This window comes from Suricata suricatta, chromosome 7, assembly GCF_006229205.1.
Source record: "Suricata suricatta isolate VVHF042 chromosome 7, meerkat_22Aug2017_6uvM2_HiC, whole genome shotgun sequence".
NCBI classification, from domain to species: domain Eukaryota; kingdom Metazoa; phylum Chordata; class Mammalia; order Carnivora; family Herpestidae; genus Suricata; species Suricata suricatta.
The window spans coordinates 103942649-103953145 of NC_043706.1; the positions used below are offsets into that span (position 1 = coordinate 103942649).

The 10497-nt window shown below is 33.2% G+C and overlaps 1 pseudogene; it reads left to right on the forward strand.

The window, feature by feature from the left end:
• LOC115295322 overlaps positions 1 to 9483 on the forward strand; it is a 37249-nt pseudogene extending 27766 nt beyond the window's left edge.
• Positions 9484 to 10497: the final 1014 nt, after the last annotated feature.

Consider the following 10497-nt stretch of genomic DNA (forward strand, 5'->3'; position numbering starts at 1 on the left):
AAATGATTTTTCCCCCTCTTGTTTTTCTTCATAAACAACCTTTGTTTATAATTCAAATATCAATTGTTAAAATATTTAAACAAGGAGGCCATTAGACTGTGATGGCTCAAAAATCTTGATAGGTTGCCTAACCAAACTAAAACCTACTCCAGAGTCAATGCAGTAACACTTGAGAAACTGAAATTTACAAACAACTAATCACAAACAACTTATTACGCTTTTCCAAAAAAAGGTAAGTGTTTACGCTATAACCAATTAAATAATTGCTTTACTTTGCTTGGGTGTCTTTATAAAAACCTTACCCCTACCTCCTGGCAGAACAGCGCTCCTAACGACATTAATTTGGTGCAGCCTGGTTCAGACTGATGTATATGCTCAAATAAACTCTTGAAAAATTGTAATGTGCCTCAGTGTACCTTTTAACACAAATTTATCTCTCCCCCCGCCCTTTTTTCCTTTCTTCTTTTTTCCTTCGTTCTTTCTTTCTTTCTTTCTTTTTTTCTTAACCTACAATGCCTCTGTACAAAAAGAAATTAGGGCAGAGGAAGAAAAGAGACCATAAAAGAAATGAGGCTTTCCATTTACTATTAACAACAACAACAAAAACAACAAGGTAATAATAAAATTAAACCTTTCCAGAAAGAGGTCTTGGGAAGATATTTCACCTTTCTCAAACTTTGTTTTTAAATTATTCATGCTTTTCCCTCCATTGTATGAGTATCTAATGACAAATACATTTCTATGACTCTAAATTCCACTAATAAGAGATGTTCAGTATTCACATTTCTATAACTTCTTTCAAGTCAATCTTCTCTTTAATTCTACTAATTCCAGTTTCATCAACTTTACTCTTGTTACCATACGTTTCTCTTCAAGAAAAGAAAAGAATATATTTCATTGTCTATAAGAATGTTATAAAAGAATTTAAGAAACTGGCTTTGATAGCAACACAAAAAGGTTTTACTTCTAAATGACAAAGAGCTATGGGCCAGTTGGAGGGTGTTCTTATTTGCACAACAAATACTGTAATTGTTTTCCCTGTGAGATTGGAAAGCCTGATAAATATGTTTATTTGTCAACAGTTTTCTATTGGAAAACTAAGTTTATTATCTTATTTGGAAGAATATGTTGGCTAGTATTTCACCAGTGACTTGAATGATCTCTGTCTTTAAAACTATTAACTGACAGATAACCTCAGAAAGTGAGAAATAGGACTACAGAAACTGTGTCATGAGGAAATTTATCTTTTTTCAACAATATTTTTAAAAATTCTATATAAATATTTTCCCATGAAATAAGTGTTTAAGTAACCAAAGGACTTTTGATGTATTTCTAATTATTAATCCTGAATTATAAAATATAGACATTTGTGAATTACACTTCTCTTAGGGGTGAAAATCCATCTTTTTAATTTCATTATGGAAAGATGATCTATTCCATAATTTATAGAAAAATAACATTTTTTAAACATTTTTTATTTAAATTCCATAGTTAACGTACAGTGTAATATTAGTTTCTGGCACACAATATAGTGATTCAACAATTCTATACAACACCCAGTGCTCATCATAACAACTGATTCCTTAATCCCCATCACCTTTGTAACCGATCCCCCCACCTACCTCCCCTCTGATAACCATCAATTTGTTCTCTGAGGTTGACTCTATTTCCTGGTTCACCTTTTCCCCTCCTTTGCTCCTTTGTTAGGTCTCTTAAATTCCACATATCAGTGAAATCATATGGCATTTTTTTTTCTCTGAGAGAATTTCTTATTTTGCTTAGCACAATACTCTCTAGTGCCATCCACATCATTGCAAATGACAAGACTTCATTATTTTGGATGACTGAGTAATATTAGCCTCCTTATCCATTCATCAATCAATGGACAGTTGGGCTGTTTCCATCATTTGTCTATTGTTGATAATGCTGCTATAAACATTGGGGTGCATGTATCCCTTCAAATCAGTATTTTTGTATTCTTTGGGAAAATACCTAGCAGTAGAATTGCTGGATAGTAGGGTAGTTCTATTTTTGACTCTTTGAGGAACCTCCATATTGTTTTCCAGAGTGGCTACACCAGTTTGCCTTCCTAAGTGCAAGAGGGTTCCCCTTTCTCCACATCCTTATCAATTTTATTATTTTTTTCAAAGAATCAGCTCCTTTGAGCTGCCAGAGTGGCTCAGTTAGTTAAGCAGCTAACTCTTGATTTTTGGCTTAGGTCACAATCTCATGCTTTCTGTGATGGAGCCCCATGTGGGTCTATGCACAGATCCTGCTTGGAATTCTCTCTCCTTCTCTAGCTCCCTCCTTCTCTCACTTGAGCTCTCTCTCTCCCTCTCTCTGTCTCAAAATAAATATAAAACAATGACAACAACCAAGTACTAGCTCTTCATTCCATTGATCTGTTCTATTGTATTTTGTTTGCTTGTTTCTAATCATTTATTTCTACTTTAATCATTATTTCTCTTCTGCTTGCTTTAGGCTTCACTTGATGTTCTTTTTCTACCTTCTCTGAGTATAAGGTTAGGTTGTTATTTTAAGATTTTTCTTTCTTTAGGTAGGTCCATATTGCTATAAACTTAGGATTGTTTTTGCTCCATCCCAAAGGTTTTGGATGCTATGTTTTCCTTTTCATGTATTTCCATGTATTTTTTAATTCTTCTTTTATTTCTGCATTGATCCATTTGTTGTTTAGTAGCATGTTATTTATCCTCCATGCATTTTTGGTCTTTCCAGATCTTTTTTCTTGTGGTTGACTTCTAGTATCACAGCATTGTAGTTAGAAAATATTCATGGTATGATTTCAATTGTATTGCATTTATTGAGGCCTGTTTTGTGGCCTAATGGGTGATCTATCCTGGCAAATCCCCCATGTGCATTCTGGGATTTTAGGATGAAATGCTCTAAATACATCTGTTAAGTCAATCTGGTGTAGTGTGTCATTCAAAGTCATTGTTTCCTTGTTGATTTTCTCTTTAGATGATCTGTCTAGTGATGTAAGTGGGGTGTTAAAATTCCCCACTACTGGATTATTATCAATTAGTTCCTTTATGTTTCTTATTAATTGTTTTATATATTTGGGTGTTCCCATGATGAGTGCATAAAAATTTACATTTGTTTTGTCTTCCTGTTGGATTGTATCTTTTGTTTTGATATAGTGCCTGTGTTTGTCTCTTGTTGGTCTTTGTTTAAAGTCTAAATTGTCTGATAAGTATTGCTACTCTGGCTTTCTTTTGACATGTATTTGCATGATAAATGTTCCTCTATCCTATCACTTTCAATTTGCAGGTGTCTTTAGGTCTAAAATGAGTCTCAGTATATAGGTGGTTCTTAATTTTTTTTATCCATTCTGATACTCTATGTCTTTTGATTGGAATGTTCAGTATGGACTGGATGTTATGTAAAAGGTTACATTCATAGTAATTATTGATAGATATGTATTCATTGCCAACTTATTATTTGTTCTGTGGTTGCTTCTGAAGACCTTTTCTGATCTTTTATTGTCTTTGTCTCTTTCATGTTTCCCTGATTTTCTTTGGATGTATTTGGATTTCTTTCTCTTTATTCCTTGAATATTTATTAGTGGTTTTTGATACATGGTCACCATTAGGTTTGCATATAACCTCTTCTGCAAATAGCAGTCTATATTAAGGTGATGGCTGTTTAAATTTGAACACATTCTTTCATCCTCTCCTCCCCATTTTTAGGTATATGTTATAATATTGTGTGTGTGTGTGTGAGTTCCTTGGCTGATTTTCTACAGAAAGACTCATTTCTACTGCTTTGTGTTTTCTGCCTTTATACTGTCACTTTTGGTATCTCCTTTCCACTCAAAGTTTCCCCTTTAATATTTCTTATAGAGCTGGTTTAGTGGTCACAAACTCTTTTAATTTTTGTTTGTCTGGGAAACTCTATTTCTCCTTTTATTGTGAATGATAGCCTTACTGGATAGAGTATTCTTAGCTGTAGATTCTTTCCATTCAATACTTCGAATATATCATGCATCTCCCTTCTGGCTTGCCAAGTTTATGTTGAAAAAATCTCCTGATAGCTTTATGAATTTTCCCTTGTAAGTTAATGACTTCTTTTGTTTTGCTACTTTTAAGATTTTTCTTTATCGCTATATTTTGCAAATTTACAGTATGTGTTGGTGTTGGCCTGCTTTGTTGATTTGGATGGCAGTTCTCTGTGCCTCCTGGATCTGGGTGTCTGTCTCCTTCCCCAGATTAGGGAAGTTTAACTATAACTTCTTCAAATAATTTTTCTTTCCCCTTTTCTCTGTCTTCTTTTTCTGTGACTTCTATAATACATATGTTATTATGTTTGATGGAGTCACTGAGGCCCCTAAGTCTATTCTTATTTTGCATAATTCTTATTTCTATCTTTTTGTCAACTTCATTGCTTTCCATTACTTTGTTTTTTATGTTATTAATTCATTCCTCTGCTTCTTTCAGCCTGCTTATTCATTGCATCAACTATGTTTACAACTCCATTTATTGCACTATTCATCTGGGATTGATTCCTTTTTATCTTTTTATCTCTGGGGAAAGGGTCTCACTGATGTCTTCAATTCTTTTCTCAAGCCCAGTGAGTATTGTTTGAATCACTGCTTTAAATTCCCTATTAAGCATATTACTTGTATCTGTTTCACTTAGTCCTCTGGCCATGACTTTTCTTTTTCTTTCATTTGGGATAGATGCCTCCTTTTTATTCATTTTGTTTCATTCTGGTGTATTTAGGATGATTTGATAGTTATCTAGTTGCATACATAGGAAAAAGATGAGCCTAGAGTCCTCCTACTCTGCTCCCATCTTCCTGTAAAGCTAACATTTTTAAATTAAACACACATTGCATTTAAATTTTTTTAAAACTAGTAGGTAATAAAAGATTTCAAAAGGCAATGGCATACTGAGTTGTTACTGATAAATTTCTTTGCTCCAGAAATTGTTGTTTCAATCTTAGATGTATCACATCTAACATTATGTATAAAATATGATTTGAAAATCTTATGGATCTCTAGCCACTTTTCTAAAAATTATTTTTAATCTGGCCAAATTCTTAGTTCAGCAAAAATGAACATATATTAAGTGGCTAATAAATAATTGTTGATGAATTAAGTTGTGTCAGTACAGTAAAAAATTTTTATTGTGGTTTAATTGATATATTCATATCAGAAACGTGTAATGTTTTTAGATTTTACTGTTGTTAATAAGCAATTCCCAAATTTATGTGCCTTAAAACAATGCAATTTTAATTTTTGTATAATTATATTTCCTCACAGATTGACAGGAATCTCTACTCACTGTAGTTACTGAGGAATACAGACAGATGGAATATCTACTATATTGTTTCCCTCTCTTTGTCAGCTTCTCATATAGGTAATTAAATATTAGACCTGAAAGTGATACACAAAATTTATTTACCTGGACTACATGGAAGCACAAAGCACTGAGAAAGGAATAAAAAAAAACATAAACAGCATATTTTCTAGAAGATGTAGAGCTGAAATTATATTTTTGAACATGAAAACAATTGTTATAATAACAATTTCCATATGTTTGTGTAGTGCAGTGATGAAAAGTACACATTCTAGAACTCTAATGTTATTTTAAGTCCTGTAACACTTAATTAACTATGAGTTGAGTGGGTTACTTAAATTCTCTGTTCTTTAGTTTTCTCATCTGGCTATATTGGTATCTTTCATAAAGTGCCATTGTGAATATTAAATACGGTAATATGTATAAAACACTTAAAACAGTGACGGGAATGGGAATTTTTATAATTTTGGCACATGGGCTCAATATAACGCCTTAGAGTCACATCTCAATGTCATTGTAGATACTATTTATGTTTTTCATATCAATATATTTGAATGCTTTGGGATTTGTAGTTGGATAAGATCTAAGATTCAAATATACTTGGTGTAGAGATTTAGATCAACTGTCTTCTCTGCCCTGAATTTATTGTATCTACATATTCACATAAAGAGCTGAAGGAAATAATATTGAATGTGACCTATACAGGTTGCATCTTACAGGTTACATTGACCAATATAGACTGAAGAACCTCCTAAGACTGGCAGAGATAACTGCAAGAATGGAAGAAATTGGATGGATAAGTCCAGACTTTGGCCTACTAGCAAAGCTATTCCCACAGTGTCTGGCAGGGACTGCAAAGAATAAGTGAGGACCCTATTGTTTGTAAAGGTGGTAGGTAGGTTCGTGGTTATGTCTTTCATGGTAAAAATTCCTAAAGCAGAAGCAAGATAAATTCTGATTGGCAACAAGGAAGAATTATCTATTATTGCATTTAGATGGTTCATAAGGAGAATATTCACAAAATTACTACAGAAGTATTAGTATTGGTCTCATTTAGAAATGTTTTAAGTCTTCTTAGGCATATTCTTAACGTGGACAAATTTCCCACCTTGTAGGAAAGTTGATTTTTCATCAAAATTAATGAATGAATCAAAATATGAATGATTAAAACTGGTAATATTATTACAAAAGTAAGTGTAACTATGAAGTAATCATACTAAAGTTCTTTGTGGTATATAAAATAATGCTGTAGGCATTATTCTAGCAAAGAAAAAAAGTTTTATAAAGGAGCAGAATTAATTCCAAATTTGATTCTTTGGAAAGTTAGAATTTATTTGAAATACAGGTAAATGATAAGTGGTAGTTTTATTAATAAAATTTATATATGTAGTTATGTAGATTCATTTATTAATTATATATATAACTAAATTATTACTAATGGAAGAATACGAAAGGGATTAAGTGTCTTGGTTTGATTTAATAAACCTACACAGTTCTAATAAGATATAGTATATATTCTGAAACTAGACAGGTTTTACTGAGGGAAAAAAATAAAGTGGAAAAAGAAGCACATGGCTGCGGTATTTAGTATCTTTGACTGTGTCAACTGAGTAAGAAGTTCTTGCTGCCCATTTTGTGACTAGATCCCTGGGTTAGCTACAAGCACATGATGGTACTTACAGGGGTTTTTTAAGCTTGGTTTCCTCCAAATTTCTAAATAGGACAGGATTGATAAGGCAAAAATAGAACAAGTAAGTAAAAATACATATACATCTAATCAATTGATCCAATGTGATGCTCAGTTGGGGCTTCCAGGAGCACTCTAGAGCAGATGGAAGGATCTTGCTGCTCCTTGTTCTTGGTCCTACAATGAGACTGGATCAGATCTATGTTGCTGAATATGTGGTTGCTTAAAGTGTAGAGCCCCAGTGATGGGGATTCTTTCTTCCTCCCTTTCTACCTTCTTACAATACAAGAGTTAGAAATGCCTAACACATATGAATTAAACAGAAGGGAGTTTAGATATCAAGATAGATGGGTATAAAGGCCACATATGCAATGAAAATATTGGGAGCTTGGATAAATTTTAGCTTAAATATGATGACCTTGGGTGAAGTTGAGATCAAGCTTATGAGGAAAGGGAGCTCCTCCATCTCCCACACACTAGCCAGTCTCCTGCAAAATTGATCTTAGCTGCAGATTCTCCCCTTTGCTTTTAGAGAAATAAAAACTACATATTTTCGGTCACTCTTGTCTCTATTCATATATTTCAAACTCTGTTCCTATAATCTTGAAACACCAGATCTGATGTAAGAATTCAATCATAATGATCTCAGGAATCCAAAACTATGGTCAGGCTTCTAGGTTCATTAAAATGGGTCTTTCCTTGGAAATCAGAAAGCAAAATAGGAGCTGTTATATGATCCATAGTTTTATTATATCTTATCCAAAACTGTTGACACTAGTTGTATTTTAGAATTTAGAGTTTGCTTTATAAGTTTGCTTTATGAAGATGATAGATTACATATGCATATATTATAATACACTCTATGGAATCTGTGGCCGTTTCCCATAATCAAACACAACATGTGCTCAAACACAACTTTTCAAACAAATAGCCACATATTAGTGAGGTCACATTTGTTATGACTTTTCTTTCTTAATTTGGTCATAGAACTTTTCGATTTTTGATTTTGATTAAATTAAAATAAGGACTGTGGATCTGACTTGCAGATTTATTTTAGGAACCTGGAATAAGGAATCCTCAGATCTATTAACCTTAACTAAAGTGCCTGAAGAATTCCCAGTTGAGCATCTAATGAGTCACATGAATGGATATTTTAAATGATTAGGCTCTTTTTTCCTTATCAATAGCAGCCAATTTTGTGATATTTGGAAGGTGCCAAGTGTAAAAGACCATCTCAATGCAAAAATGTGCTCCCAGCTGGTTTAAGAAACTTAGTCACAAGTACAGCAAGAACTTGTTCAGTTGAGAGTCAAAGATATTAAATATAGAAATCTGAGCCAAGGATTAAGTTTCAACATTTAATACTGTTGAACAATCCAAGGAGATGCTTGAATTTGGTAAATTTTGGACATTCAAAAAAAGTTTTCATTTTTATCTGGATATCTGCCAATAAAAATGGGCAAATGCATGTATAGAAAAATAACTATGAAGCTGAGCACCTAAGTGGCACAGTCAGTTAAGCATCCAACTCTTGATTTCTGCCAATGTTATTATCTCACAATTCATGAGTTCAAGCCCTACATTTGGCTCTGTGCTGTCAGCCCAATGCTCTGCTTGGGATTTTCTCTCCTTTGTTCTCTGCCCCTCCCTCGCTCATGCATGTGTTCTCTGTCTCTTTCAAAATAAATTTTTAAAAGTATAAAAAGAAAAATAAATGAAATTGAATTATGAGGCATACTTATTAGAAACATACATATGCACATATGTATTTAAAGTGGTATGATTACTTAAAACTAATGAGGTAAAAGTAGAGGAAGATAAATTTTAAGATTCTTTAAAAGTGATCTGAATATAAATCAAAAGAAAATAAAGTCATGTTCCCTAAAATGATCCAATTTTCATTTATATATTCATCTACTTTTGGTCAAGCAATATTTGGGTGTTATGACTTTTATCTCTCCTACCTCAGGAGTTTTTTTTATTAGATATTGCAGAACAAAGAAATCAAATTCCTTTGTCATTAATCAAGCTATATTCAGGCCCCAGGTTGCCATCTGATAGACATTGCTTGACTGCTCCAAACTGTAAACTTATATCTTTACAAAAAAGGCATCTACTTCTGCGGGAAGTATAACAGTTCCATGGTCAAGTGTTGGTTCAGTTACTAGCAGACCAAGTACTGCCACACTTGATGCACCAACCACACAAACCATGTCGGTGTCAACGGAAGTAGGGACTTGAATGTCTCTCACAAGACAAAGATTCACAATACAGATGCCCACTTCACAGTCCCCAACTTTAAGAGCATCAATTCCTGCAACATCTGCAGTTCAGAATGTTCTGATTAATCCATCATTAATTGGGTCCAAAAGCATTCTTATTACCACTAACATGGTGTCATCACAAAATACTGCCAATGAATCATCACATGCATTGAAAAGAAAACAATAAGATGATGATGACTATGATAATTCGTAATCTAGCCTTGACACTTCTAACATGTATACCTGATCTTGAATCCTTTGTACTGGGATTAAACATGCATGCTGGGTGATTTCAACTTGTGTTGTAAAAAACTTAAATGGTAATGATTAAATATAGTTATCCTTTCTGATTGAGATGTAGGATTTTCTTTAATAGGATTAGTAATTGTTTTACATCCGTCTTTAAGTGTAGAAAATAAAGTTGTCATTCAGTAAAAAAAAAAAAGGTCAACATAATATTCAGTCTGCACTTGAGTTGCTCACAATCTTCATCGGGCCTTGGGCTATCCTTGCTTCCTCCCTGGTGCAAGTGTCCTTTCAACTGATGAAATCAGAGTTGTCTTTCAATTTGGAAAGTATGTTCTCTGTGGCTGATAAGAACTTTGGATTTTGAGCCCATTACAATTCTGAGTATAAAATTCAAGGAGTATAACTGTGGCTTCACCTCTTTTTCTCAGCAATGTTCTTCCATTTATCCAGTATGTAATATCAGAGGATGTCATTATTATTGTACTCATTCAATAACTCATTGCACAATGAAACAAATTTGAATACAAAACTTTAGAGAACTCTGGGAAAAAATAGTAAGTCTTTAATTTTACCCATATTCTTTATCATTTGGCTACTACAACGATTCTGGAGAAGAATCTTGACCTTCATGGGGACCCAGCTCGGAACCTAAATTGATTATCTCCTTGCAGTTAGTAGATTCCTTTAACCTTCTTTGGAAAGGAAAAACAAAATGAAACAAAAACTAAAACAAACATTAAACTGAAGATTGCCAAGTTAAGCAGGATGGTTGCTTTGAAGTTCCTAAATGATTTGTATTAACACTTTTTAAGTGTTTCTCTTCCTGATTGTCTAAGTTGTTTCAAATTATGCATCTCGGTTTATCATTCTCTTCTCCTGGAAACCCTTTCTGGATAACTTAAAGAGATCATGATTTAACATTCCTTACAACTTAACTTCAATTTGAGCTTGTTTTGTCAGAGAGTAAAAGAAAGCACAA